Genomic DNA, 17,936 nt, shown 5'->3' with positions numbered 1-17,936 from the left:
CCAAGATTCACATGCTTAATAAAGTGATAGATGAGTTAAGCTTTTGATTTATATTATGTTAGGGTATACTATATTAATTATGCACTTCAATAACAAATAAGAAATAAGGGACAGTAATGATAAACTACAGTACAGTACCATATAAACAAGCAAGACTGCTGCCAATTTTTCTGTAAAATTCTTCCACTAACTGTACATTAATTTTTGTTTCTTCCAGTTATTTCTTGCCCTTGCCAAATTAGTTAAAAGAAAAGCACTTTAGCTCTTTGCTGTAAACTCTCTGGCAATGAGCAAGGGACTTCTTTTGCTGCTTTTCCTTTGTAACGAACTCAAGGAGTTTGCCCCTACTAAGGTTAAAGTACCGTGCATGAAGTAAGTATTTTATCCACATCATTTTAGTTGTAAAAGAAATAAGTCTGTTACTGGAGTTATTCAAGCAGGATTGAAATGTTAGTCTAGTTTTGTTATCTTTTAATGTGGAAATACTGTATCACTTATCATATCTTGGATATGTTTTTGGATTTACATTTACTCAAATATATATATATACAGGCAGTCCTTGTTTATTGGCAGTGTCCATTAATGGCATTTCGGTGTTATGACACTTGGCTAACAACGTCAATAACCAGAATTTCAGCGAAGGTAAGCAATTTTTGTTGTCAGTAAGCTTATCGGTGTTGGTAAGTGGTTTATCAGTGCCAATAAGCGGTTAACTGCGCTGATGAGTAGTGTGTTGGGACTTACGACATTGTAAATGCCATTTATTACCATAATTGTCAGCAATTTTCGGTTATTGGTGATTTTCGGTTATCAGTGCTAGGCCGGGAATGGAACAACTGGCGTTAACTGGGGACTGGCTATATATATATGTGTATATATATATATATATATATATATATATATATATATATATATATATGTGTGTGTATATATATATATATATATATATATATATATATATATATATATATATGTGTGTGTGTGTGTGTATAGATATATATATATATATATATATATATATATATATATATATATATATATATATATATATATATATATATATATATATATATATATATATATTATGTATACTGTGTATATATACTGTATATGTAGATCATGCAGTATTTTGATATATTTACTCTTTTATTTATCATGTGTGTTATATGTAATGATAGTGATCGTTGCAGTGTCGTATTTAGTTTGGCATCAGATCTCAAAGGAACTAATGATTTAATAGCATAATTTAGAATTGACAATACAGTTTTAATAGCAACGTAGTATATGAACATGTGTGTGTTCAGGGAAGACTTGTTCCATTGCAGTTGTCATCAGTTGAGATAAGAGAGAGCGCTTTGTTTTGGGTTAATGTGAGGACAATTTGGAATAACAATTGCCAATTCGTTTTTTGTCTTGTTTATGAAACACATCAATCATCATTAGCCGATTGTTTCAAGTTCCTCCTTGGGCGAGTTGGTAGAGTTGTGGGCTAGCACTCACTAGGCCCGAGTTCGAGTCTCCGGACGGCTAATGAAGAATTAGAGGAATTTATTTCTGGTAATAGAAATTCATTTCTCGCTATAATGTGGTTCGGATTCCACAATAAGCTGTAGGTCCTGTCGCTAAGTAACCAATTGGTTCTTAGCCACGTAAAATAAGTCTAATCCTTCGGGCCAGCCCTAGGAGAGCTGTTAATCAGCTCAGTGGTCTGGTAAAACTAAGCTATACTTAACTTGTTTTGCAGTATGTTTCGATCATGTAAGGATTTCTGTAAAAGATTCGTCCCGTACGAGCATAAGACGAGTGATTTCGCATTGTTACATGTATTGCTCTGATCATGTACGCCACTTTGAGAGAAAGAGTAACATGCCCCTACTGCATTCAAAACATTTTGCTGGGATGACGTCACTCTCCTTCTAGAAATTTCTCTTTTGGTATCTCGCACCCAAAATGCTATAATGACGCCACCTCCCTTCTTCTAGAACTTTTCTTTTGGTATCTCGTAACCAAAATGCCTGAATGACGCCATGTAATTGTTTCATGTGCCACTGGAATTCTGAAATCTGTTTCATTCTGATTTCCGAGACTGATCAGTTTGGTTCCCTCTCTCTCGTTCTTAAAAAGAGATTACTTTTAATTAAGTATATTTGTGGTCACTGATATTATTATTAACTTTTGAGATCTGAATTTAGTAAAATTATTTAATTTGTAACGGCACCTGTTAAAAAAGTGTTTAGTGAAATTAACACAGCTGCAAAGGGATTTTACAGAGGTTTTCACAAGTTTGTGTAATGTAAAGTGAATTTTACTTATTAATACCATGGTATAATAAGTTAGAGAAATTTTGCCTTAGTGAAATTATTATTGATAAATCTTATGTAGATTTTTGGGTGTTTTTCTTGTTTGCAATCTCTTCATATTTTCACATTTTTTTTATACTTGTGATGTAACATTTATTTACGTAGCATTTTAAATATTTCTTGGTAATTTAACATTGCATACTTGATTTAATTTTTCATTTATTAAGATTTTCTTTTCAAATCTTGAGTGATTTCTTGATAGTTTAAATTTTGCTTGATTAATTTAAATTCCTGTTAAATTTTTTGTGAATTAATTTTTTTTCATAATTTAATTCAAGAATTAATTAAGTTTTATGTTGTTTTCAAGTAATAGTAAATTTTTCAGATTGTGAATTCTAATTATGAATTTAGAATATAAAAATAATTTTTTTAAATATTTTTAGAAAAACAGTGTTTCGTTTATTGACCACCAGTGCATAGGATTAATTGTGTGTGTGTAAGGCAAAGTGATAAACATGTGTTGTTCTTTTAGTTTTGCTAAAGTGAGTTAAGACCAGGGAAACAGTTAAAGTTATTTGATGGAGTGATGCCCTTTTACTCTAGAATAATTCTAGTATTGTTGATACCTCACAATTATCCTGATAAACTGAGTTTGATTTTTTCAAGTGATTAATAAGTTTTTAAGGGATCACTGTTACCTTTAAAGTACTCAGTCGTAATTCCTATTGTTGTGAGAGTTCAGGTATCTGGCTGAAGTGAGGTAAATTTTTGAAATTTGAAAATAGTTGTGTAATAACCAGGTACTTGGTATGCATCGTGACAATATATATATATTTATATATAGAATAATACAATATATATATATTTATATATAGAATAATATATATATATATATATATATATATATATATATATATATATATATATATATATATATATATACACACACACACACACAGTTATACCTTTGTTAACAGACTTAATTCATTCCAGAAGGCTGTCCTTTAACCAAACTGTCCTTAAACTTGCCAGCAAAAGTGTTTTTACTTTTCATAATTACAGTAAACCCCCCGTATTCGTGTTCTCATGGTTCGCGGACTCACGCATTCACGGGTTTCTCTGTGGAACATATCTAGCCATCATTCGCAGAAAATTCGCCCATTTGCGGTATTTTTCACAGAAATATTCACTAATTACTGTATTTTCATATAATTTTCATGAATATATGCACTTTTTGTGATAAAACTATTAAAATATTCAGGTATAAGCATTTTTACAGGATTTTTCTTGGTTTAAGCTATCAAAATGGGCCGTTCTAAGTGTTTTTAGAGAGGTTTTAAGCATTCATGGATTTGACCTATTTGCAGGGGAGGTGTGGGATGCATCCCCGGGTTCACTGTTATGTATATATGAATATATATAGTTCACTATATATATATATATATATATATATATATATATATATATATATATATATATATATATATAGTAAACCCCCTGTATTTGCATTCTCACGATTTGCGGACTCACCTATTATGGATTTCTCTATGGAACATATATACAGTCTCGGCAGGTTGGATGGGTAGCACCTTCGTATTTTTCCGAATATGTGAACCTCCCTCTGAAGATGTTATTATTACTAGAAGAATGAGTAGGCATTGTCAGGCGACATCTGGCAACCCACTCCTCTCTCTCTGAGAGGAGAAATTTTTTCATCCGCATGGACTCGTGAGTTTGCTGTTATTTAACCCCTATTTAGTGCTTTTTTTCTTATGATGAGCTGCAATAAGCTCTTGTCAAGTGAGAAAATAAGTCAGATAATCGCTCTGCATAAAGTGGAAATTGCAACTAAGGATATTATGTTGTGGGTGTTAGTGAGCCATCTTTGAACTTCTTACCCACCGCTGCACAGTTCGCTCACTAAATGCCCACAACATCAGCAATATCCTTAGTTGCAATTTCCACCTTATGCAGAGTGACTATCTGACTTATTTTCTCACTTGACAAGAGCTTATTGCGGCTCACTATAAGAAAAAAAGGACTAAATAGGGACTAAATAAAAGCAAACTCACAAGTACATGCGGACGAAAAAATTGGTAAATAATCCACTATAATTGACCGGCAGCTACTGGGAACTTCTACTCCTCTCAGGGAGAGAGGAGTGGGTTGCCAGATGTCGCCTGACAATGCCTACTCATTCTTCCAGTAATGATATCATCTTCAGAGGGAGGTTCGCATATTCGGAAAAATACGTAGGCGCCACCCACCCAACTCACCGAGACTGTAAACATTATTTGCGCAAAATTCGCCCATTTGCGGTATTTTTCACTGAGAAATATTCACTAATTACTGTATTTTCATGTAATTTTCATGACTAAATGCACTTTTTGTGATAAAACCATTAAAAGACTCATGTGTAAGCATTTCTAGAGGGTTTTTTGTGTTTGAACTATCAAAATAGGCAGTTCTAAGTTTTTTAGAGGGGTTTTAAGTATGTGCGGATTTTAGCTATTTTGGGGGCTTGTGGAACACATTCCCCGCAAATACAGATGGTTTACTGCATATATATATATATATATATATATATATATATATATATATATATATATATATATATATATATATATATATATATATATATGCCCGGTCCTCAACGCTAATCCATTCCAGAAGCAGCGTCGAGATTTGATTTAGTCGAATTCTGAATCAATTTCTCCCATAAGAAATAACTGAGAATGGATTAATCCATTCCTGACCACCAGTCATTACCCCAACCTTGCCTTTTTATACAAAACATTACACAAATTACAATTAAATAAGTTCCGAGTTGAATAACTTCCCGTGTCAGAACCACTTTTTACATTTTTAAATGCATACTGTATAAAAAAATTAGCGTACGACCAATGCGGCCATATTATCGATGGTAGACTGAACGCCATAGGCTAGGCTAGGTAGCCTATAGGCACTACCAGAATGTACTGTAACGGGTACACACAAAAACTGTTGTTAATAATGATAACATTGAAAAACAAGCCTGATTATTACAGTAAATTAATAATACAGTATTAAAAATAAGTCGAATTACACTATGTCTGTTATCATAAAATTAAGAAAAATTTCCTAAATTACGTCGGCACTTGGCAGCTTGTGGCATGAGCAGATGTAAACAAACTACAGCACCACCCTGGTGGTATTATCGCGGTACTAATTACATAAACATTGTTTACGTTCAGTATTTATGGTAAATTTCATACAGAGTCTACTGGAATAGTGCACAAAATCACTGTAAAACATCTTACAGTAAATATTATGGTACCCTAACATATTGGGACCCATGATTGGATGAAAATTCAGTGCAGAAAGCCAAAAAAATTATGATACAGTAATACTTCTATCTTACATGATTCGAGTTGCGTGAATTCACACACACACGAACTTTTCACTGGAACCTAACTAATGGGCATACACGATTTTTTCACAGACACACGAAATTCACGAGAAACCCTGCAGAAGTGGGTGTTTAATTTTTGAAGTAATTTACAAGTTTTCATGCTTTTGTGTGTAAAATCTGTATGAAAAATGCATTTCATTCTTTTATGTGTAAAATCAGTATGAAAAATGCATTTCATGCTTTTATATGTAAAATCTGTATGAAAAATGCATTTCATGTTTTAATGTGCAAAATTATAAAAAATGCATTTCATGCTTTTATGTGTAAAATCTCTATGAAAAATGCATTTCATGCTTTCATGTGTAAAATCTGTATCGAAAATGTATTATTTTTATTTTTGTACATGCATAAATATGATGCAAAGGTAATTTCAGCACATTCAGTTAGTGTACTTTTACAAGATGTGATACCCATTTGCAAAGTTACTGCACTTTTCAAAGATGATACCCGTGCAGAAAATGCTTGTTTAATGTTTGAAGTACATTTATAAGTTTTCATGCTTTTAACTGTAAAGTCGATATGGAAAATTTATATTTATATTTCTGTACATAAATATCATACAAGTATTATGTCCATTTGCAAAGTCTTTGTCACAAGGACTTTACATGACCTTGAGATGAGGTTGTTCAATCGCACTCATTTGATAAAATGAATTCATTTATGTAATATCAGAGATGTAACTAAGAGTTGTACAAGTGTCATTCTTTGAAAATTACTCTGTTCACCTCGGAGAAAAGTGCTGGTGCAATCTGTATGTGCATGTAATTACAGCAAGTTCAGTTGGTGTACTTTTACAAGATGTGATACCCTTAGTTACTGCATTTTTCAAAGATGATACCCCTGTAGAAAGTGTGTTTAATTTTCAAGTTTTCGTGTTTTTAGGTGTAAAATCAGAATGGAAAATTTGTATTTATATATCTGTGCATAAATACAATACAAAAGCAGTACAGTTACTTTATTACAGTATCTCTCTCTCTCTCTCTCATTCGCAGTTAGTGCTCAAACATACTTTTACAACTTATTATTTCTCTGTACATCATTACCTGTACAGTATATAATTTTAAATTGATTGAATTTTACCTGTACTGTACTAACTTCTACGAACATTATGTACATGTTTTCGATGTTTTATGGAATTGTACTTTTGTTGACTGACGTTTTGCCTAGTGACGCAAAAAAAACGGCTTTTACTCTAAGTGACAAAGAAAATGGCATCCCATGAATTAGGGGTAACATTAGTATACGTGACGCACCTACTGTAAATGCGCTATTATGAAACTGTGCAGTACTCAATTTTAATGTCAACCATTTACTGTATTCCTTTTTTAAGAGTAATAAGCTAAATTTTTAAATAAAATTACACTAACTTTAGTTCATTTAAAAGTTATCTTAATACTTTGGGAGCATGATTAGGGTCATATTTAGTACTTAAACTCAGTAAATAAACATTTATTAGCATTTTGAAAGACCATGCCAAACTTACGTGAAAATTCACCTTGCACGAGGGGCTCCGGAACCTAACCTCGCACAATTTCGAGGTATGACTGTATACCTGTATAAGTGTGTACTTCTCCAGACAACAGCAGCAGCAGTGAGTGTGGGCTTTAAATGCTTTTAAATACAAGTGGAAAGAACGCCACCAACAACGCCAACTAGCGGCAGCTGCCCGAAACTCTTTTTGCTACAAACATCATATGATTCATCGGGTCGGATTCTGGTTTGTTGTTCGAGCTCCGAGGCAAAATTTACTCAACATTTCGCGTCGAAATCCGATTATGTCAAGTTCTACTATGGTCGCACGATCAAGGGTTCTACTGTATATGTATATATATATATATATATATATATATATATATATATATATATATATATATATATATATATATATATATATATATATATATATATATATATATATATATATATATATACAGTATATATATATATATATATATATATATATATATATATATATATATATATATATATATATATATATATATATATATATATATATATATATATATATATATATATATATATACATACATACATACATACATACATACATACATACATACATACATACAGTAAACCCCTGTATTCGCGTTCTGATGATTAGCGGACTCACACATTCACGGGTTCCTCTGTGGAACATATCTAGCCATTATTTGCGGAAAATTCGCCCATTCGCAATATTTTTCACTGAGAAATATTCACTAATTACTGTATTTTCATATCATTTTCATGAATAAATGCACTTTTTGTGATAAAACTATTGAAATACTCAGGTATAAGCATTTTTAGAGGGTTTTTCTTGTGTTTAAACTATCAAAAAAGGCAGTTCTAAGTGTGTTTAGAGGGGTTTTAAGTATTCGTGGATTTTAGCTATTCGCAGTTGGGGTTGCAGTACACATCCTCCGTGAATATGGGGGTTCACTGTATATATATATATATATATATATATATATATATATATATATATATATATATATATATATATATATATATATATATTATAATTTTATGAAAATAAAAACATTTTTGCTGCCAAGTTCAGGAAATCCTTCTGAATATAGTGTTATTGTTTTAAATTGATTAAGATACTGAAATAACTTACTGTGTAGTTATTTTTGCTTCAAAGTGAAGCCAAAACATGGATCTTATTAAGGAAGAGAAATTTAAAGTAAACTATAAATGACAGTTAATAGTAAGCTCATAAGCGGTAATCCAGACAAGTTTTGAACCCTCAAAAATCTCAAAGGGCTAATTGAGAAAATACTTGATGTGTCTTTCAAAAGTAATTCTTTTGATGAATCATCACATCTGAATTATCATATATGCATGATTGAAGTGGTGTGTTCGTGCATTTCTCTTTTAAGCCACACATTATGCATTTTCTACTTAGAAAACTTACAGAATAGTTTCACAAATTTACTTAGAAAAAATCTCGACATTTTGACATGAATAAGTTTTCAAAATATTTGTTGGCTTCACTGCAAGTATCCCAACCCAGTATTCCTGCATTGGAATAACTGTAGTTGCTTGAGGTTTACTAGAGCATCTCATTTTGTGGTAATGATGAAACTATAACTCCAGTGATTATGAAATGAAATCATCACTAATTTAGGAAATGAACACTGGAAGCTGAAGTTTTGCATTATTGACACATTCTTAATGATAATTTATTTTTAACTTTAGGAGTATTAAATTGCACATTAAAGACAGAATATTGCATTTGCACTTCAAATTATTTGAAAGTCTGTACCCAGATGTGTAATACTAAGCAATCCAGTCCCTAAAGGGAGATGGAAATGAAGTTTAGGGGCAATAAATAAAAGTGGAGCAGTAAATAAAACCTGTACAGATGAGAAACCCAAAATTAAAGTCAGGTCTCAAGCTTTTCCCAGTGTAGGGAGAAACAGAATCATACTGTTTTTCAGCTTTTCATTAATTTTCAATAGTCTGTAAGATATAATGTTTAAATTTTTGTGCTGAATCTTTAAATTCAAATCAGAGATGGTGACATACTGTGTTTGTTTTTCTTCTGCCAGGATGGGGTTTCATGCATACTTCAAAGGTTTTTTCATAGCTTATTGTAGCAATTGAATGGGGTTCTTTTACTGGGTGTGCAACATTCAGAGCCAGTTTTGATCATTTGTATTTGAATATCATCTGATTTGTTAGGTCTTATGTATTGCTGTGCATTTGCATTGATGTAAGATATACATAGCTGCAAAATGTCACAGGACTAAGTTGTGTATGTAAATGACAGGGAAAATGGACTAAGTAATAACATCCTTTCATTAGGAGTAGCATGTGTTTTAATATTTTATTTTTATTATTATTATATTATCATTACTTATTATTGTATAATCTAACCAGGCCACTGAGTCCAAATTCTTAGCTCTCAAGGATGGAACAGTACATGCTATTTCCGAGACACTTCATGCTCTCAGTGCAGAAATATTTTATTACTGTATTGTGATCATCTTAATAGTGTCAGATCATCTTATTCCCAGTCAAGCGTGCTGTAGGAAATTTATTTAATCATCCAAATTTGGCATTACTGGAATGTTTGGAAGCCCTTTTCTTTTTCCATATGTGAAGGAAAAAAGCCAGTTAGGAGACAGTAATTTTTTTAACAGCTTTGATATGGTTATTAGAAAAATGTCAGGTTCTTTTTAACTACACAGTATATCCTAAAATGTAAATATTTCAATGTTTCATTGTAATGATTGTTATATTTTATTGAGTTATTATTGTGTTTATTGCTGACTCGTAATGAAAGTTTACTCTTCTGAATTAATCAATCAGTCAGTCAAACTACGGACTTGAAATACTAATAATGTACTGTACTAAGTAGTTAATAGTTTTGGAAATCATGTACATATTGGGAAGGAATGGCATAAGTTTTAATTTTGCTGATGTTGTTTACATGATGGAAATTGTTAAAGTTACATGCACAAATCAGCAATGAACAAGTGTCAGACATTTTGAGTACATTGCAGGTGTCATTGAAATGGTATTAACAGGAATAGTACCCTAGACTTAAAACCCTTATGACAGAAACAGCCCACAACCTGTGATCTTTATTCAAGAATGTTTCATAATAATAACTCTAATTTATTTGCAATGATGATTATTATTTATAGAATATTTTTTCCATTGTATGGAAGTGAATATTTACAAGCTTTTTATGGGAGCCACTAGGCTTTGTAATTAAGAAAGTTTTTGTCGGAGTTAGCATGAAGGCTTTCTCTAGACAGTTGTTCCATGAAATGAGTACTGTTTAGGGATGGCTACCTCTGTGCAGCTGCATATGTTGATTGCACTTTCAAGAATGTCTTTTAAGCTGTAGGTTAACCTACAAGAAAGCTTTATGAGATTTGCTGAGGAAATTCACTGTTAAGGTTTTTAAGCTGTAGGTTAAGCTAAAAGGGAGCTTTATGAGATTTTCTCTGGTAAATGAAATCTTAAGGTCTTTAAAATGTAGGTTAACCTATTAGAAAGCATTTAGCTTTGTTTATAGTTTATTTGAAAGAATCTCTTGCAAGTTGTCTGCTGTCCATTGATTAATATATAAATTTTATTACCATTTTTTCAAAGAAAATATTGTTGGTCATTTTGTCAAGGATTACGTTTATAGTTTTATGTTTTCCTGTCTTTTCTTTTAGGCCACCTAGAAAGTTGTTTCCTTACATCTGAGCTTTAACAGTCAGTTTTATGTCAGTTTATTGTGAAGCTCTTTGGCCTAAGTAAGCTGTTGGCAATGGTTTATTCACTGAGTGATTAGCTCAGGCGACTTTCAAAAAATAAGGATAGAGGACTAACAAATGTTATAATTTTGTAAAGTTAAGATCTAGAATTTAAATTTGATTCCTTGGAAGGCTTATAACATTATCATTTTGTGAAGTATTTTGTTTAAAAGTATATGATCGATCATAGCGCTTCTTTATTGTATTATACTTCACGTTATATTTGGATGTTTGTAGTTGAGTGCCGTGAAATGTTCATGCTAGTTTCCTTTTCATGACTTAAATTAGTTACATCATATCCTTTCACAAGGATGATAATTTTTTTGCAAAGTGTGCATTAGTACTTAATACTGTATACAGAAAGATGAAATTCCCTCCTATACATTTTGTGGATGTACCTGTAGGAAATGATTTATCATAAGTTTTACTAACCGGATATTAATACTTTATTTATCTGATGTAGAAAATTTAATCCTTTGTTACATAAACAGAATTTATAAATGTATAAAGGGCTTTCATTCATGCGAATGTCTGTGTGCATTCATAATGTTGCTTTTCCTGCTGTAGGTTGAATGTTAGGGAAGCTTTTTTCACATGAATTACAGCTTTTGTGTGGCTTATGAATTATCACTAACACAGTTAGCAACCACAGAACTACACTAGAGTTTACTGAAGTAAACAAATGTTTTTGAATGTGACGCCTTGCTTTTCAGGATTAGATTACTTTATCAAGTTTTGTGTTAAAACTATGAAAGTTAGTTTAAAAATACCATAAATCAGATTAAAAGAAAAGATACATACTTACTGTATTACACTGTAATACCATTCCTGGTAAAACATAATGAAATGTATATTACTTTTGATTATATAAAAGTATTGACTATATAAGATGGAATTTTCTGATCCTGTCAGGTAGCAACTTATACTTACGATTGATTGTGTCATACTTTCTAGGTTTCTCTTCTAATTTTATTGAGAGAATAAATGGGATTTGATATGGGAATTTAATTGTTTTGCTCATTTATTATTAATTTTATCCATTGTCCCAAAGTTTCCCTAGGCTCCAGCCCCTTGCCACAGGTCACATGTTTAAGAGAGCAGTGCCCAGCTCCAACTCTTTGTAGCTCAGCCAAATTTGGTTGCTCAAGACTAGAACAACTAAAGCTTCCATGCTTATAGTTTTCCCAGTTTGTTTTCACCCCTAAGGGTATCCAGACTAACTTATTGTTGACAAACCTTGCACAGCATTGAGACAACGTGGGTGAGGGATGGCATTCCTCCTCACCTACAGAATTTGATTGAGCCAAAAGACTCTTTTCAACTTTGGTCCTCAGTGTTGACCATTAATGGATGACTATTGCCCCTTAAGGTCTTTAGGGTATATTCAGTTGAAGCTCCCGTGGTAGATTTTTAATTAGTAATGTAATCCTTCCCTTGTCAGAACACTTTTGTATTGCATGAGTCAGCCATGAGTGAATTTAGTAATTTGTCATACTTATTAGGGAAAATTCCCTTCTAAATGATAATGAACAGCCAGTGACAGTGAATAGAAGTATGGGTACCTTAAAAAAGTCCAACTTTTGAATGTGACACCATAATAGAGAAGAGGCTTTAGAGCTGATGCAACACATTTTTTAACATATTTGGAAAGTATAATGTTTGAAGATTCCTTGCCCTCAAAACTTAGAGGAATCTGTTTCTCAGTTCTGGAGGTTATTCAAATTTTATGTACATGAGGAATATATTTTAGACTCGGAACAAGTGTAAAACTGAGTGAAGCAACCCCTAAAATCTTAGAGTACTGTTTCTCAAGACATTAAAGAAATGGAAATCTAACCATAAATATATTACTAGATATATAAATGGTAATGGTTGACAATATTCATCACCTGTATATACTGTACATAAAATCCTCAACAAAAAAAATCAGAATATAGTAATCAAAATTGTGAAAATAAAGTTCACTTTACAAAAAATGGTGGTAAAAGAGACTCAACTGGAGCTGAAAGTCAGAATGATACTGGATCAAAGATGCTTCCATAAAAAACAGTCTTTAAAGATCAGGTTTTCCAAATCTCTGATGTTAACTTGCAGAATGAAATAAAATGCACCCCCACTTGGAGAGAACCAATAGAATAGTAGATCTAGTTCCATATGATGCTCTCTCAAGTATGGAAGATAGGCTAAGCATTATTTACTTAAGACCCTGAAGAAAACGGCCAAAATAATAATTCTGAACCCCATAACAAATAAAAAAGGGAGAGAAAGAAACCAGTGGAATAGATATTCATACCCTTATTAAAATAAGTCCAGTGTAACTACTCTGGTACCACTCTCTGTCAGACAAAAAAATACAACCCTTAAACCCATGCTAAGACCAAGGAAAAAGTAGAATTAATCACTTATCTTCAGCAGAAAATAACAAATATTGTTGAATACTGTACAGATTGAAAACTGAAAATTCATACGAAAGTGGCAGCATTTGCATAGGCTTTTAGATTCAATATGAAGTTGTATACACATGGTGGACAAAATTGTAGACAAAACAGGTTTTGACTTAGGAAAGACCTATTTTTGGTAACTGCTGTGGGTCTTCAAAGGAGTCCTACTGGGGCTTCAATAAAAAGACCAATTAATACTGAGAATTTTCTCATGGTTGGCCTAAGCCAGTATAGTGCCATTGTTACTACTGCATAGCGATTCAGTGTAAATGTACTCAAAGCATATAGGCTCTTTATCTTGCCTTACACCAACTGTCCAGAAGATTAAATTTCTCTCTTCTTCCACTTGTGGCAACTGTGACAGGTTGTCCAGGGTTCAACATGACTTGCCAGGTCTGTTACAGAAAACACCCATCAAATATTCCTATGCCTTTTCTTCAGGGAACATGGGTGGAGTTGAGGACTCGCACAGCAGCTACCAAAAATAGGTTTTTCTTATGTCAATACCTGTTTTTTCATAGTATAGCCTCTGTTCATTTTCAAAGGAGCACATAAAAAAATTGAGTGGTGGTAAAATGGCCTAGCTCCTGAGAAAGAAATCCAAACTACCCAGATGAAAAACTATCCATGGTAAAGTCATGTGAGGGATCATCTCTCATTTCTATTTAGGATTCCCGTGAAAGTTTAACAGTGAATAAGGATAGTCTAAGAACCTGACCGTTTTGGTAACTATGTATATGATGATGAAGCAACTTACCTAAGCATGACTGGCCTGTCTGTGTGGAGGTAATTCAAGTGCACTTGCCACATGGACTGGTATTGCTGGATGGATGAAGTCCATAATTTTTGCACTGGGTACCTAGCAGTATTAATTGTGTGATTGCACAGTAGACTAGATTTAGAAAATCCACACACTTAGGTTGTGGCTTAGAAGAAGGATAAGTAGACAACATTCCCTCCTGCTGTGTGGAATAGAAAACAGAAGATTGATATCTTTGCCCATTGTTTCAGCAGAATGAACTAAGAGTTGTTGGGAAGTTTGGTTCTCTTGAGGGTTAGAAGTTTGTTCAAAACTTGAAATCTGGGATGATGAAAGACAGGATTAGGTTGCCCTTCATTTGTTCCAGTCATGTAGGAATGCATGTCTTGCTTTTGCCTGAGTGTCCATGTTTAGAGACATATAGTGGAAGTTGATGGTTCCCCATGTAGCAAACATGTCCACTTTTGGATATGGAAGCAGATTGCAAGGAGGGTTTGTCCAGCATCCACTTGTGAAGTGCTTTCTTTTTTGAGCCATCCACAGGATAGAAGCATTACTGCACTGAGTGGTAGCCAGGTCTCTTGATACATGTCATCACTGTCATATTGCCTAGGACCAACAAGATGTGGGTCCTCTTTGGATGCTTCAAAGGTGACACCTTCTTAACCCTTAAGGGATGGCATAATTTATCAATGTGCAGCACCCCAGACAGCGGAAACTTTGAGGTCGGCAAAATAAAAAAAAAAATCACATCAATGGAAAGAGAATGATATGTACATTTATACAGTATAAATAAAAAAAATTTTTAAATTTTCCTTACCTTCCACGAGAAGTTGAAAATGACTATTTACAACCCCTTGTGGGGCCTCATTTACAAGACCGTCGTAAATTTTACCAACTTATATATGTTTTTTCTAATAAATAAATTTATTGTATTTTGTAAAATTATTATTACTGCTCACACAATATCAAAACAGATAAGAAATAAAAGCAGTAACAAATTTTTTGCACATTTATTGAAAAATATTCACATAAATTTACGAGAAGGAAGATTCAGTAATTTTTTTACTTTTACATAGCTTTTCTAATATTGCTTTGCAATTTTCTTTGTAAAATTACATTTACAACCGGCATACTATCGTAAAAGACAAAAACAATAAACAACAGCAACCCCTTCATATATTTACAAGCAAATTTACAAAAAGACCCATGTGAGAGAGAGATGCAGTGCTTTTCCCCTTCAAGTCAGAAGCATTACTGATGGCTGTGAAAAGACATCTGTGGCAACTGGCCCAACTCTCACATCAGTATAAAAATTGCCATTAGTGAATTTATAGCAAATAGAAGTATTGGCACCTCTCTCTCACCTACTTATTACCATATGAGTGGTGCGTAATATTGTTTCACACACAGGCTCAATCTGTCCACCTCCCCAATCCTGTTTTACTTCACACTGAGGCTCAATCTGTCCCTTAAGGGTTAAAACAGATAACAATCTTCCAGTTACCTGACAATCCTCCCCAACCTATTTTGGGAGAGAACCCTTCCAAGTCCATGGATGGAGTGTTTCCTTATTCACCTGCTTATGCATGTGAGAGCAAGACTGATCATGTCCTTGAGTCACACTTTGAGGATTGAGTACATTACGAACTCAAACTGTAATAGGCCCACGAGCTATTTCACCTGTTATGGGGAAACCATGGATTGGGCCAGGAACCCTTGCAGGTCTATCTTTATTCTGGGCTGAGTCTGGCTGGGAAGAGAAAACCAGCCACAAAGTATATCTTATCAAAGTCCCACCCAGACAAAATTCCTGCGGGTGTGGGGTAGGACTTGTCTCATTTAGTCAGGAAGCCTTTAATTTTAGTTTGTCACCAGTTGCAGGTTTGGTAAGCACTCATCAGGTGGTCCCCCAGACTAGCCAGTTGTCTAAGTAGGCCACCAGGTTAACTCCCTCTTATTCAGCTTTGATGAGTTGAAGATCACTCCATTTGGAGGAGTCCTTCTCGGGACCACTTTGGAGACTTGCTTGGTGATGAATGACTTCTTTCTCTGTGGTTCCCTTTAGGTGAGCCTTTTGGATACTTCTCCAAGGAGGAGTCCAGTTGTTTGAAAAATGAGGAGTGGGCTGGATATAATTATTGCCACTGCAACCCATTAGGAGACAGTGCAGTGTCCCCAAGGGAAGGCTTTCACTACATGTGGTGCTGCAAAAGATGATCTCCATCCTGCAAAGTCCTATTAGGCTAACTTCTTTCCTTGCCCTTAATGGGCAGTCTGGGAGTTGCTTTTCCTTTCCCTTAGAGGATGTCCCTCTGCCAACCATGAAAGGGATGTTGTTATTGCAACTGATGTCCCCTGATGCTTGTAAGACCCTCTAGGGACAACTGGAGGCTTGTGCAACTCTAGTTCATACTGGGACTTGTTGGGTTGGTGAGGAGTTTGGAACTCTAAGGAATATTTTTTCCCAAATTCCAATTTACCCAGCAGGGCAGGTAAAGTACAGTTCTTTTGACAGGCTTTCTTTGTGAGTTCTGCTACAACAGGCTCCTGAAGGAGATCATGGCTGAAGGGGAAGGAATGTGTCAGCTGGGAGACAATGGAGAGAAATGTGTTTTAGCCCACCTAAGGGATCATTTCATAAAAGCATGAAGTGTTTCCCATAGGAAATGTGCAAGTGTTTTGCAAAGGCAGCCAGAATAGTCCTAGAAGACTAGGAGGATCTCCCTCTTGTTTACTTCCAGGATAGTGGTAGAAGTTGGAATAGAGAGAAGGTTGATCCTTGTATGGGAACCCGGAAGTGGCTGTCCCACTTGAGATTTTGCCCGTAGGGACTGAATTGCTGAGTAGCCACATCCAGCAGAAGCTTTTCAATTTCAGAGGAAAGGGCAAGTGTTACCCACTCCTTTGTGGAGTAGTTAGACACAAGGATGGCAGAAATGAATGGCTTTATTTCTGCCATTGACTTGCATTTCCCAGCAATTGCAGAGTTTTGAAATTCTACCTTCACCTGATTCACCGTTTTAAAGGTGAAGTGGCAGAGGCTGAGGCCACCCAGAGGGGGTACTGGTGTTTCAGGATGGTCAAAGTGCCATAATATCCATAAAAATGGAATAAAGGGTGGCTGAGATTACTGGCTGCCATACTGACTGGGATGATAACTGTATTCGTAGGAGGCATCTATATTCTAACTTAAAATGGGCCATTCCATATTGGGGAAGGCAGCTGTCTTGAATTTCCACATTCCATCTCAATCATTGTCTGTTGTTCATTAATAAAGAACAAACATTGAGGTGTCACACCAAGGATTGATGGTCTTGGCATCAGGGGTGTCACACCAAAGATTGATGGTCTTTGCATCAGGGGTTAGGTTTAGGTGTTCCTGATCTAGTTTGGCAAGTCTGAGCTAGTCGAAGCGTTGAGACCAGGAGCAGGAGAGGCATCCTTCTGGGAGTCAAGGTTTGATTTAAAAGAATGACTTGAATTAACTGTCTTAAAAAACAGCCTAGACCTTTAATAAATACCCCATAATGTCATTAATACTACTGTAAAATATACCTACAACCATATACCAAAAAATTTAAATATGCATTGAAAAAAATACCAAAATATAAATGCAATCAACAGTGATAAAATATCCTCTTGTGTACAGTTGTGTGTTAATTATACATAAAATCAGCTAAACTTGTAATAAATACTGTACAGTAAATCAAGCAAAGCAAAAAA

General features: G+C 34.0%; 1 protein-coding gene across 1 annotated transcript in view; it reads left to right on the top strand.

Annotated features, from left to right (window-relative positions):
- Positions 1-565: 565 nt before the first annotated feature.
- The window catches only part of LOC136856140 (tetratricopeptide repeat protein 23-like), a 125,695-nt gene continuing 108,324 nt past the window's right edge, over positions 566-17,936 (top strand). Inside the window, exon 1 of the mRNA XM_067133799.1 lies at positions 566-642. The gene's annotated coding sequence lies outside the window, so the exon portion shown is untranslated. The remainder of the gene's footprint in view (positions 643-17,936) is intronic.

The sequence above is a fragment of the Macrobrachium rosenbergii genome, chromosome 3, assembly GCF_040412425.1.
Source record: "Macrobrachium rosenbergii isolate ZJJX-2024 chromosome 3, ASM4041242v1, whole genome shotgun sequence".
NCBI lineage: Eukaryota > Metazoa > Arthropoda > Malacostraca > Decapoda > Palaemonidae > Macrobrachium > Macrobrachium rosenbergii.
Note: the sequence above shows the minus strand (reverse complement) of the source record. Positions and strands in the feature narration are given on the sequence as shown.